Below are 13,508 nucleotides of genomic sequence, written 5' to 3'. Positions count from 1 at the left end.
ATTGAAAAATAATTTTGTAAGCTGTAGTGATATCTACGCATTGCGAGTGAGTATGATTTTGTAAAGTTATCGTAAATATATTTTCCGTGGAAGTAAAATATCGTTTCTTTAGTCAATCTCTTAATAATATCATTTTGCCCTGCAGGGGCCCCGCGCCCAAATTTTGCCCTGGGCCCCGCAACAGCTAAGGCCGGCCCTGCACACACACACACACACACACACACACACACACACACACACACCACACACAACACAAATCTATATATATATATATATATATATATATATATATATATATATATATATATATATATGTATATATATATATATACATATATACATATATATATATATATATATACATATATATATATATATATATATATATATATATATATCTATAATATATAATATATATATCATCATCATCAAGGGCTAACGCGACGGGGGTGCATGGCCGCATCCACCCTTCGCTTCCAGCACGAGGATCCCTCGAGGCGAGTCTCCAGGCAGGCACACGGCCCATCTCTAATTCCTCGCGACAGGTCTCGTCGAGCTGCCCAAGCCATGATCTCCTAGGACGTCCCACAGGTCTCCTCCACCCAGAGTTGTCTTGCAGAGAGACAACCTGATGGGTAGGGTCGTCCATAGGGAGGCAAGCTAGGTGGCCATATAGCCTGAGTTGGCGATCCCGGATTATGCAAGTAACAGGTCCCATGCCAGTCTCACGGTGTAACCGCCGGTTGGACACGTGGTCCTGCCAACTGTACCCCATGATCCGACGCAGGGACTTGTTACAAAAGGCATCAAGGCGAGACTCCAAGGAACTGGATAGCGTCCAGGTTTTGCTTCCATAGAGCAAAACTGGAAGTATCAAGGCCTTGAAGACACGCAGCTTGGTCCTTCTGCATAGGTACCGACATCTCCAAACGCTCTTGTTGATCGAGTTCATGGCTCCTGTTGCCAGACCAATCCGTCTACTGACTCCCTGGTCTGACAACCCAGAGATATGGACTACGCTACCAAGGTATGTAAAACTTTCTGTGACTTCAACGTCCTCGCCGCAAGCATGGATCGACTGAACGGGTTCCCCTAACAGGCCCCCAAAGTCCTGAATCTTGGTCTTGGTCCAGGAGACCTCTAGGCCTAGGGGCTTTGCCTCATTGCTAAATGCATCAAGAGCCGCACAAGTGACTCCAAGGACTCAGATAGGATGGCAACATCGTCGGCAAAGTCAAGGTCCGTGACCTTAATATTGCCTAGTGTTGCTCCACACTGACTTTGGCTAGTAGCTCTGCCCATTATCCAGTCCATACAAGTGTTGAAAAGTGTTGGTGCAAGGACACAGCCTTGCCTCACCCCTGAATTAACAGGGAGAAGTTCGACATACCCCCACCACACTTTACAGCACTTTCAGTACCAGTATAGAGGCTTGCTATCAGGCCAATAATCTGTGTCGGAATTCCCCTGAGCCTCAGGATCTCCCATAGCGATTCCCGATGCACTGAGTCAAACGCCTTCAAGCAACCCACAACCAAACTCACGACGGCGTTCCACAATTACTCGAAGCGCTAGTATACGGTCTATTGTGGACTTGCCAGGAGTAAATCCAGACTGCTCCGGTCTCTGGTGCCTCAGTAGGTGGTCGCGGATTCGTTTCAGAAGAATGTGGGCGAGAACCTTGCCTGGTATGCTGAGCAGTGTAATGCCACGGTAGTTGCTACAGTCCCATCGATCCCCTTTCCCCTTCCAGAGAGGGATGACCACGCCCCTCAGCAGGTCAGGGGGAATGGTACCAGACTGCCAAATGGCAGTCAGGACTGTATGCAGGCCCCGAGCCATAGCTTCACCCCCAGCCTTTAGCAGTTCAGCAGGGATATCACATATGCCTGCAGCTTTCCCACTCTTCAGCTTGGAAATCGCCAGCCTAACCTCTGTTAGGGTAGGAGGTTCCTCGCTGATGGGTGGGTCCGGCACAGGCACTGCGACATCGCTTGCATCCAAGCTAACTGTTGGAGGGTCCACCTGGTACAACTGTTCAAAATACTCAGCCCAATGTTCACGAACCCCAACATGATCTGAGATGATCCGTCCATCCGCTGACTGGACTGCAGTCATCTGTGAGGAGGGCTTAGGGTTCAGTTTTCTCAGGGCTTGGTAGGCAGGGCGAAGGTCATTAACCAAGAAATGGCCTTCGACCTCCTCAGCAAGATTCCTGATAGACTGTTCCTTGTCCCTTCTCAGCAGTGTCCGAGCCCTACGCACCATGGAACGACGCAAGACTTGATTCCCATTCAGCCGAGCGTACGCCAATGGACTCCTGAGCTGCTTCGAGTGTTACGCGCTTGAAGGATTCCCACAGAGCAACTGGGTCCGTCAGGTTGCTGGTTTCTGTGAATCGGTCAGAGACTGCCGTGGCGAACCCACGGGCACACTCCTCCTCCCTTAGTCTGTCAAGTGAAACACCTTAGGGTGGCCACTGGAGGGACGGGGAGTTTTGAAGTGGACCGCAGGGTAGCCACAAGCAGCCTATGGTCGGTGCCACAGAACTCAGCACTCCGGTAAACCTGCAGTCTGAAGGATCCTCCATCGCGTGCTGACAAGAATGTGGTCGATCTCCTTGGCCACATTACCCGTATCGCTGTACCAAGTCCAGCGATGCGGGTTGGAGCGCTGGTACCAGGAGCCAGAGATCCTCATTTTCTGTGACCTAGCAAAGTCCCGGAGAAGGAGGATATTCTCGCTGCTGGGATCAGCTCCCGAGCCATGGGGGCCGACAGACATCTCGTAGCCAGCTCGGTCACAGCCGGATACCGCATTGAAGTCGCCCAGAACAATGGGAATGTCTCGCCGGGGGCAATCGTCTGCCACAGATGCGAGTTTGGCGTAGAACGCCTCTTTCACATCGGTTTTATGTACATCGGTAGGAGCGTATACAGCAATAAGAGACAAGAAGCCAAAAGCATGCTTCAGTCTCAATGCCATGATACGCTCATCAACCGGTGTCACCTCGACTACCGCAGGCTGAAGTCGAAGGACCCTGCGGGTCCACTTCAAAACTCCCCGTCCCTCCAGTGGCCACCCTAAGGTGTTTCACTTGGACAGACTAAGGGAGGAGGAGTGTGCCCGTGGGTTCGCCACGGCAGTCTCTGACCGACTCACAGAAACCAGCAACAGGAGGCTCCAGAGGTACGGAGTTATGGCCCACCGGCGTGTGGACACGCTCTGGCTTCGTACCAACTCCTGCCCCCTAGCCACCCTGGGGTAATGGGGCGGCTCGGGGGAGGTGGACCTTGCCAGTCCTCCTCCCCCCAGAATGACCCTCTGGCAACGTCGCATATAAATGGAAATGCTGGGGGGAGGGGTGTTGTCCCTCCCACCCAGCAATTAAGGCGGGCTGTGGGTCCCGCTGGGAGGGCAAATGTCGGGGTGCAGGATTGGAACGAGAGTTACTTCTTGTCTCTTATTGCTGTATACGCTCCTACCGATGTATATAAAACCGATGTGAAAGAGGCGTTCTACGCCAAACTCGCATCTGTGGCAGACGATTGCCCCCGGCGAGACATTCCCATTGTTCTGGGCAACTTCAATGCGGTATCCGGCTGTGACCGAGCTGGCTACGAGATGTCTGTCGGCCCCCATGGCTCGGGAGCTGATCCCAGCAGCGAGAATAGCCTCCTTCTCCGGGACTTTGCTAGGTCCCAGAAAATGAGGATCTCTGGCTCCTGGTACCAGCGCTCCAACCCGCATCGCTGGACTTGGTACAGCGATATGGGTAATGTGGCCAAGAAGATCGACCACATTCTTGTCAGCACGCGATGGAGGATCCTTCAGAACTGCAGGGTTTACCGGAGTGCTGAGTTCTGTGGCACCGACCATAGGCTGCTTGTGGCTACCCTGCGGGTCCACTTCAAAACTCCCCGTCCCTCCAGTGGCCACCCTAAGGTGTTTCACTTGGACAGACTAATGGAGGAGGAGTGTGCCCGTGGGTTCGCCACGGCAGTCTCTGACGATTCACAGAAACCAGCAACCTGACGGACCCAGTTGCTCTGTGGGAGTCCTTCAAGCACGTAACACTCGAAGCAGCTCAGGAGTCCATTGGCGTACGCCCAAGGACAAGGCAGAATACCATCTCCCTGGAGACATTAGAGGCCACTGAAGCGCTGAATGGGAATCAAGTCTTGCGTCGTTCCATGGTGCGTAGGGCTCGGACACTGCTGAGAAGGGACAAGGAACAGTCTATCAGGAATCTTGCTGAGGAGGTCGAAGGCCATTTCTTGGTTAATGACCTTCGCCCTGCCTACCAAGCCCTGAGAAAACTGAACCCTAAGCCCTCCTCACAGATGACTGCAGTCCGGTCAGCGGATGGATGGATCATCTCAGATCATGTTGGGGTTCGTGAACATTGGGCTGAGTATTTTGAACAGTTGTACCAGGTGGACCCTCCAACAGTTAGCTTGGATGCAAGCGATGTCGCAGTGCCTGTGCCGGACCCACCTATCAGCGAGGAACCTCCTACCCTAACAGAGGTTAGGCTGGCGATTTCCAAGCTGAAGAGTGGGAAAGCTGCAGGCATATGTGATATCCCTGCTGAACTGCTAAAGGCTGGGGGTGAAGCTATGGCTCGGGGCCTGCATACAGTCCTGACTGCCATTTGGCAGTCTGGTACCATTCCCCCTGACCTGCTGAGGGGCGTGGTCATCCCTCTCTGGAAGGGGAAAGGGGATCGATGGGACTGTAGCAACTACCGTGGCATTACACTGCTCAGCATACCAGGCAAGGTTCTCGCCCACATTCTTCTGAAACGAATCCGCAACCACCTACTGAGGCACCAGAGACCGGAGCAGTCTGGATTTACTCCTGGCAAGTCCACAATAAACCGTATACTAGCGCTTCGAGTAGTTGTGGAACGCCGTCGTGAGTTTGGTCGTGGGTTGCTTGCAGCCTACATCGACCTCAAGAAGGCGTTTGACTCAGTGCATCGGGAATCGCTATGGGAAATCCTGAGGCTCAGGGAAATTCCGACACAGATTATTGGCCTGATAGCAAGCCTCTATACTGGTACTGAAAGTGCTGTAAAGTGTGGTGGGGTATGTCGAACTTCTTCCCTGTTAATTCAGGGGTGAGGCAAGGCTGTGTCCTTGCACCAACACTTTTCAACACTTGTATGGACTGGATAATGGGCAGAGCTACTAGCCAAAGTCAGTGTGGAGCAACACTAGGCAATATTAAGGTCTCGGACCTTGACTTTGCCGACGATGTTGCCATCCTATCTGAGTCCTTGGAGTCACTTGTGCGGCTCTTGATGCATTTAGCAATGAGGCGAAGCCCCTAGGCCTAGAGGTCTCCTGGACCAAGACCAAGATTCAGGACTTTGGGGGCCTGTTAGGGGAACCCGTTCAGTCGATCCATGCTTGCGGCGAGGACGTTGAAGTCACAGAAAGTTTTACATACCTTGGTAGCGTAGTCCATATCTCTGGGTTGTCAGACCAGGGAGTCAGTAGACGGATTGGTCTGGCAACAGGAGCCATGAACTCGATCAACAAGAGCGTTTGGAGATGTCGGTACCTATGCAGAAGGACCAAGCTGCGTGTCTTCAAGGCCTTGATACTTCCAGTTTTGCTCTATGGAAGCGAAACCTGGACGCTATCCAGTTCCTTGGAGTCTCGCCTTGATGCCTTTTGTAACAAGTCCCTGCGTCGGATCATGGGGTACAGTTGGCAGGACCACGTGTCCAACCGGCGGTTACACCGTGAGACTGGCATGGGACCTGTTACTTGCATAATCCGGGATCGCCAACTCAGGCTATATGGCCACCTAGCTTGCCTCCCTATGGACGACCCTACCCATCAGGTTGTCTCTCTGCAAGACAACTCTGGGTGGAGGAGACCTGTGGGACGTCCTAGGAGATCATGGCTTGGGCAGCTCGACGAGACCTGTCGCGAGGAATTAGAGATGGGCCGTGTGCCTGCCTGGAGACTCGCCTCGAGGGATCCTCGTGGCTGGAAGCGAAGGGTGGATGCGGCCATGCGCCCCCGTCGGCGTTAGCCCTGATGATGATGATGATATATATATATATATATATATAATATATATAATATATATATATATATATATATATATATATATATGTATATATATACATATATATATATATATATATATATATATATATATATATATATATATATATATATGCATTTGTATACATATATATATACACAGACATTAATATAGATATATATAGGTATATAAATTATTTGTTTATGAATATATATATATATATATATATATATATATATGTGTGTGTGTGTGTGTGTGTGTTGTGTGGTGTGTGTGTGTGTTGTGTGGTGTGTGTGTGTGTGTGTGTGTGCAGGCCGGCCTTAGCTGTTGCGGGGCCCAGGCAAAATTTGGGCGGGGGGGCCCCTGCAGGGCAAAATGATATTATTAAGAGTTTGACTAAAGAAACGATATTTTATTTCCCACGGAAAATATATTTACGATAACTTTACAAAATCATACTCACCGCAATGCGTAGATATCACTACAGCTTACAAAATTTATTTTTCAATAAAATACCATTTTTACTAAAGGAAAAAACGAAAAAACTGAAAAATATTTTACTATAATGTCCATGAGGACAAAAATTATAAAAGTTAAGCTCGCTCATAGTGCATATTTTATACAGAGAGAGAGACTATACAACAGCCACAAAATTATAAATGATTTTTCAAGCTTTCCGAAGAGATCTTAGTGAGAATCTCGAAACCACGAAAGAATGTTTTCAATAGATAAAAAACGTTCCTTCACAGATTGACTTATGGAATCAATTACGCGTAGGAAAAGTCTGTTTTGAACAGTTCTGTGGGGTATGTGTTGCGGAATCTTCACCTTCAAAATTTCAAACAGTCTTCGCTTTCGTCAAATTTTTAACAGGCGTATATTTGCAATGAAATCCATACTCGTGGCAATTCTTTTGCTGTAGTTTCGCAGCAGCGAAACCATGTTCTCGAAATCCTGGATCCATTCAAGGAAGCCATCTCGATTCCAGGTGTTTTTCCATGTTTTGCTCATGATGTTTACTTTGAATAGAATGTCGTGCCACACGGACATTTGACAAAATAAACTCGAAAGATGCAGAATAGTGCAAAGGGAAGATGCATCGCTCTGTGCCATGGGATCGCCGGGAGTGGTAGAGACTTGTTGCGGGGACGTCAACAATGTCGGGGAGCTGCCACCGGGATAGCCTTCACATTTTCTATCCGACATTCCCAGTGGGTTTCCGAAAGAGCTTTGACTGTGAGACCCACTGATCCAACAGCATCCGTTAAAGCTTCCATCGTCTTGGTGAACCCGATAAAAGGGTGTAAATTCTTTGTAAAGTACAAAAAAAAAACAGTTTTGTTGGAAGAAGCAGCGGCATCGCCTAAGACAAGATTCCATGAGTGACACCCGCATGGCCGCAATTTTTCCTCGCATATTTGAACCGTTATCGTAACCTTGTCCTCTGGAGTTACTCAGAGAAAGTTTTAAAGTCTTCCACCTTCTGCAGCGATTCACCCGGGTTGTTTCATGAACCGGCATAAAATAAAGAAAATGTCTTCAGCTTCACCTTTGCTTCCCACAAAACGAACGACAAGAGACTTTTGCTCCACATGACTAACATCTTGGGGTGTAGTCTAGAATGACTGCATAGTATCGGGCATCCTTGACTTGCTGAATAATTTCTTTTTTGAATGATCTGCCAGCATTTGGATGAATTCATTCTGCATGTTTTTTCCGAGGTAATGATCCGTTTTGATTCCCTCAGTCGTTCGTCGCACGTGTTCTGCATGACAACATCAAATTGGACCAATAGTTTACGAGCCCAAAAAGTTGCCATTGTATATATATATATATATATGCAATGGCAACTTTTGGGGCTCGTAGAACTATTGGTCCAATTTGATGTTGTCATGGCAGAACACGTGCGACGAACGACTGAGGGGAATCAAACGGATCATTACCTCGGAAAAAAACATGCAGAATGAATTCATCCAAATGCTGGCAGATCATGTCAAAAAAGAAATTATTCAGCAAGTCAAGGATGCCCGATACTATGCAGTCATTCTAGACTACACACAAGATGTTAGTCATGTGGAGCAAATGTCTCTTGTCGTTCGTTTTGTGGAAGCAAAGGGGAAGTGAAGAACATTTTCTTGATTTTTTGCGGTTCATGAAACAACGGATGAATCGCTGCAGAAGGTGGAAGACTTAAGACTTTCTCTGAGTAACTCCAGAGGACAAGGTTACGATAACGGTTCAAATATGCGAGGAAAAAATTGCGGCCATGCGGCTGTCACTCATGGAATCTTGTCTTAGGCGATGCCGCTGCTTCTTCCAACAAAACTGTTTTATTCTTTGGTACTTTACAAAGAATTTACACCCTTTTATCGGCTTCACCAAGACGATGGAAGCTTTTAACGGATGCTGTTGGATCAGTGGGTCTCACAGTCAAAGCTCTTTCGGAAACCCACTGGGAATGTCGGATAGAAAGTGTGAAGGCTATCCGGTGGCAGCTCCCCGACATTGTTGACGTCCTGCAACAAGTCTCTACCACTCCCGGCGATCCCATGGCACAGAGCGATGCATCTTCCCTTTGCACTATTCTGCAGTCTTTCGAGTTTATTTTGTCAACTGTCGTGTGGCACGACATTCTATTCAAAGTCAACATCATGAGCAAAACATGGCAAACACCTGGAATCGAGATGGCTTCCTTGAATGGATCCAGGATTATCGAGAACATGGTTTCGCTGCTGCAGAAACTACAGCTAAAGAAATTGCCACGAGTATGGATGTTCATTGCGAATATACGCCTGTTAAAATTCGACGAAAGCGAAGACTGTTTGATTATGAAGGTGAAGATTCCGCAACACATACCCACGAGAACTGTTCAAAAAGACTATTTCCTACGGGGTAATTGATTCCATAAGTCAATCTGTGAAGGAACGTTTTGATCTATTGAAAGCATTCTTTCGTGGTTTCGAGATTCTCACTAAGATCTCTTCGGAAAGCTTGAAAAATCATTTATAATTTTGTGAGCTGTTGTATAGTCTCTCTCTCTGTATATATATGCACTATGAGCGAGCTTAACTTTTATAATTTTTGTCCTTTAGTAATAAGGTATTTTATGAAAATATTTTGTAAGCTGTAGTGATATCTACGCATTGCGAGTGAGTATGATTTTGTAAAGTTATCGTAAATATTTTCCGTGAAGTAAAATATCGTTTTCTTTAGTCAATCTCTTAATAATATCTTTTGCCCTGCAGGGGCCCCGCGCCCAAATTTTGCCCTGGGCCCCGCAACAGCTAAGGCCGGCCCTGCACACACACACACACACACACACACACACACACACACACACACACACACACACACACACACACACACACACATATATATATATATATATATATATATATATATTCATAAACAAATAAATTTATATACCTATATATATCTATATTAATGTCTGTGTATATATATATGTATACAAATGCATATATATATATATATATATATATATATATATATATATATATATATATATATATATATATATACATATATATATATATATATATATATATATATATATATATATATATATATATATATATATATCATCATCATCATCAAGGGGCTAACGCCGACGGGGGCGCATGGCCGCATCCACCCTTCGCTTCCAGCCACGAGGATCCCTCGAGGCGAGTCTCCAGGCAGGCACACGGCCCATCTCTAATTCCTCGCGACAGGTCTCGTCGAGCTGCCCAAGCATGATCTCCTAGGACGTCCCACAGGTTCCTCTCACCCAGAGTTGTCTTGCAGAGAGACAACCTGATGGGCAGGGTCGTCCATAGGGAGGCAAGCTAGGTGGCCATATAGCCTGAGTTGGCGATCCCGGATTATGCAAGTAACAGGTCCCATGCCAGTCTCACGGTGTAACCGCCGGTTGGACACGTGGTCCTGCCAACTGTACCCCATGATCCGGCGCAGGACCTTGTTACAAAAGGCACAAGGCGAGACTCCAAGGAACTGGATAGCGTCCAGGTTTCGCTTCCATAGAGCAAAACTGGAAGTATCAAGGCCTTGAAGACACGCAGCTTGGTCCTTCTGCATAGGTACCGACATCTCCAAACGCTCTTGTTGATCGAGTTCATGGCTCCTGTTGCCAGACCAATCGTCTACTGATCCTGGTCTGACAACCCAGAGATATGGACTACGCTATCAAGGTATGTAAAACTTTCTGTGACTTCAACGTCCTCGCCGCAAGCATGGATCGACTGACGGGTCCCCTAACAGGCCCCCAAAGTCCTGAATCTTGGTCTTGGTCCAGGAGACCTCTAGGCCTAGGGGCTTCGCCTCATTGCTAAATGCATCAAGAGCCGCACAAGTGACTCCAAGGACTCAGATAGGATGGCAACATCGTCGGCAAAGTCAAGGTCCGAGACCTTAATATTGCCTAGTGTTGCTCCACACTGACTTTGGCTAGTAGCTCTGCCCATTATCCAGTCCATACAAGTGTTGAAAAGTGTTGGTGCAAGGACACAGCCTTGCCTCACCCCTGAATTAACAGGAAGAAGTTCGACATACCCCCACCACACTTTACAGCACTTTCAGTACCAGTATAGAGGCTTGCTATCAGGCCAATAATCTGTGTCGGAATTTCCCTGAGCCTCAGGATTTCCCATAGCGATTCCCGATGCACTGAGTCAAACGCCTTCTTGAGGTCGATGTAGGCTGCAAGCAACCCACGACCAAACTCACGACGGCGTTCCACAACTACTCGAAGCGCTAGTATACGGTTTATTGTGGACTTGCCAGGAGTAAATCCAGACTGCTCCGGTCTCTGGTGCCTCAGTAGGTGGTTGCGGATTCGTTTCAGAAGAATGTGGGCGAGAACCTTGCCTGGTATGCTGAGCAGTGTAATGCCACGGTAGTTGGCTACAGTCCCATCGATCCCCTTTCCCTTTTCAGAGAGGAATAACCACGCCCTCAACAAGTCAGGGGGAATGGAACCAGACTGCCAGATGGCAGTCAGGACTGTATGCAGGCCCCGAGCCATAGCTTCACCCCCAGCCTTTAGCAGTTCAGCAGGGATATCACATATGCCTGCAGCTTTCCCACTCTTCAGCTTGGAAATCGCCAGCCTAACCTCTGTTAGGGTAGGAGGTTCCTCGCTGATAGGTGGGTCCGGCACAGGCACTGCGACATCGCTTGCATCCAAGCTAACTGTTGGAGGGTCCACCTGGTACAACTGTTCAAAATACTCAGCCCAATGTTCACGAACCCCAACATGATCTGAGATGATCCATCCATCCGCTGACCGGACTGCAGTCATCTGTGAGGAGGGCTTAGGGTTCAGTTTTCTCAGGGCTTGGTAGGCAGGGCGAAGGTCATTAACCAAGAAATGGCCTTCGACCTCCTCAGCAAGATTCCTGATAGACTGTTCCTTGTCCCTTCTCAGCAGTGTCTGAGCCCTACGCACCATGGAACGACGCAAGACTTGATTCCCATTCAGCGCTTCAGTGGCCTCTAATGTCTCCAGGGAGATGGTATTCTGCCTTGTCCTTGGGCGTACGCCAATGGACTCCTGAGCTGCTTCGAGTGTTACGTGCTTGAAGGACTCCCACAGAGCAACTGGGTCCGTCAGGTTGCTGGTTTCTGTGAATCGGTCAGAGACTGCCGTGGCGAACCCACGGGCACACTCCTCCTCCATTAGTCTGTCCAAGTGAAACACCTTAGGGTGGCCACTGGAGGGACGGGGAGTTTTGAAGTGGACCCGCAGGGTAGCCACAAGCAGCCTATGGTCGGTGCCACAGAACTCAGCACTCCGGTAAACCCTGCAGTTCTGAAGGATCCTCCATCGCGTGCTGACAAGAATGTGGTCGATCTTCTTGGCCACATTACCCATATCGCTGTACCAAGTCCAGCGATGCGGGTTGGAGCGCTGGTACCAGGAGCCAGAGATCCTCATTTTCTGGGACCTAGCAAAGTCCCGGAGAAGGAGGCTATTCTCGCTGCTGGGATCAGCTCCCGAGCCATGGGGGCCGACAGACATCTCGTAGCCAGCTCGGTCACAGCCGGATACCGCATGAAGTCGCCCAGACAATGGGAATGTCTCGCCGGGGGCAATCGTCTGCCACAGATGCGAGTTTGGCGTAGAACGCCTCTTTCACATCGGTTTTATATACATCGGTAGGAGCGTATACAGCAATAAGAGACAAGAAGTAACTCTCGTTCCAATCCTGCACCCCGACATTTGCCCTCCCAGCGGGACCCACAGCCCGCCTTAATTGCTGGGTGGGAGGGACAACACCCCTCCCCCCAGCATTTCCATTTATATGCGACGTTGCCAGAGGGTCATTCTGGGGGGAGGAGGACTGGCAAGGTCCACCTCCCCCGAGCCGCCCCATTACCCCAGGGTGGCTAGGGGGCAGGAGTTGGTACGAAGCCAGAGCGTGTCCACACGCCGGTGGGCCATAACTCCGTACCTCTGGAGCCTCCTGTTGCTGGTTTCTGTGAGTCGGTCAGAGACTGCCGTGGCGAACCCACGGGCACACTCCTCCTCCCTTAGTCTGTCCAAGTGAAACACCTTAGGGTGGCCACTGGAGGGACGGGGAGTTTTGAAGTGGACCCGCAGGGTCCTTCGACTTCAGCCTGCGGTAGTCGAGGTGACACCGGTTGATGAGCGTATCATGGCATTGAGACTGAAGCATGCTTTTGGCTTCTTGTCTCTTATTGCTGTATACGCTCCTACCGATGTACATAAAACCGATGTGAAAGAGGCGTTCTACGCCAAACTCGCATCTGTGGCAGACGATTGCCCCGGCGAGACATTCCCATGTTCTGGGTGACTTCAATGCGGTATCCGGCTGTGACCGAGCTGGCTACGAGATGTCTGTCGGCCCCCATGGCTCGGGAGCTGATCCCAGCAGCGAGAATATCCTCCTTCTCCGGGACTTTGCTAGGTCCCAGAAAATGAGGATCTCTGGCTCCTGGTACCAGCGCTCCAACCCGCATCGCTGGACTTGGTACAGCGATACGGGTAATGTGGCCAAGGAGATCGACCACATTCTTGTCAGCACGCGATGGAGGATCCTTCAGAACTGCAGGGTTTACCGGAGTGCTGAGTTCTGTGGCACCGACCATAGGCTGCTTGTGGCTACCCTGCGGGTCCACTTCAAAACTCCCGTCCCTCCAGTGGCCACCCTAAGTGTTTCACTTGGACAGACTAAGGGAGGAGGAGTGTGCCCGTGGGTTCGCCACGGCAGTCTCTGACCGATTCACAGAAACCAGCAACCTGACGGACCCAGTTGCTCTGTGGGAATCCTTCAAGCGCGTAACACTCGAAGCAGCTCAGGAGTCCATTGGCGTACGCTCGGCTGAATGGGAATCAAGTCTTGCGTCGTTCCATGGTGCGTAGGGCTCGGACACTGCTGAGAAGGGACAAGGAACAGTCTATCAGG

The sequence above is a fragment of the Penaeus monodon genome, unplaced genomic scaffold, assembly GCF_015228065.2.
Source record: "Penaeus monodon isolate SGIC_2016 unplaced genomic scaffold, NSTDA_Pmon_1 PmonScaffold_3674, whole genome shotgun sequence".
NCBI lineage: Eukaryota > Metazoa > Arthropoda > Malacostraca > Decapoda > Penaeidae > Penaeus > Penaeus monodon.
The sequence above is the reverse complement of the archived record's forward strand: the minus strand, read 5'-3'. Positions refer to the sequence as shown.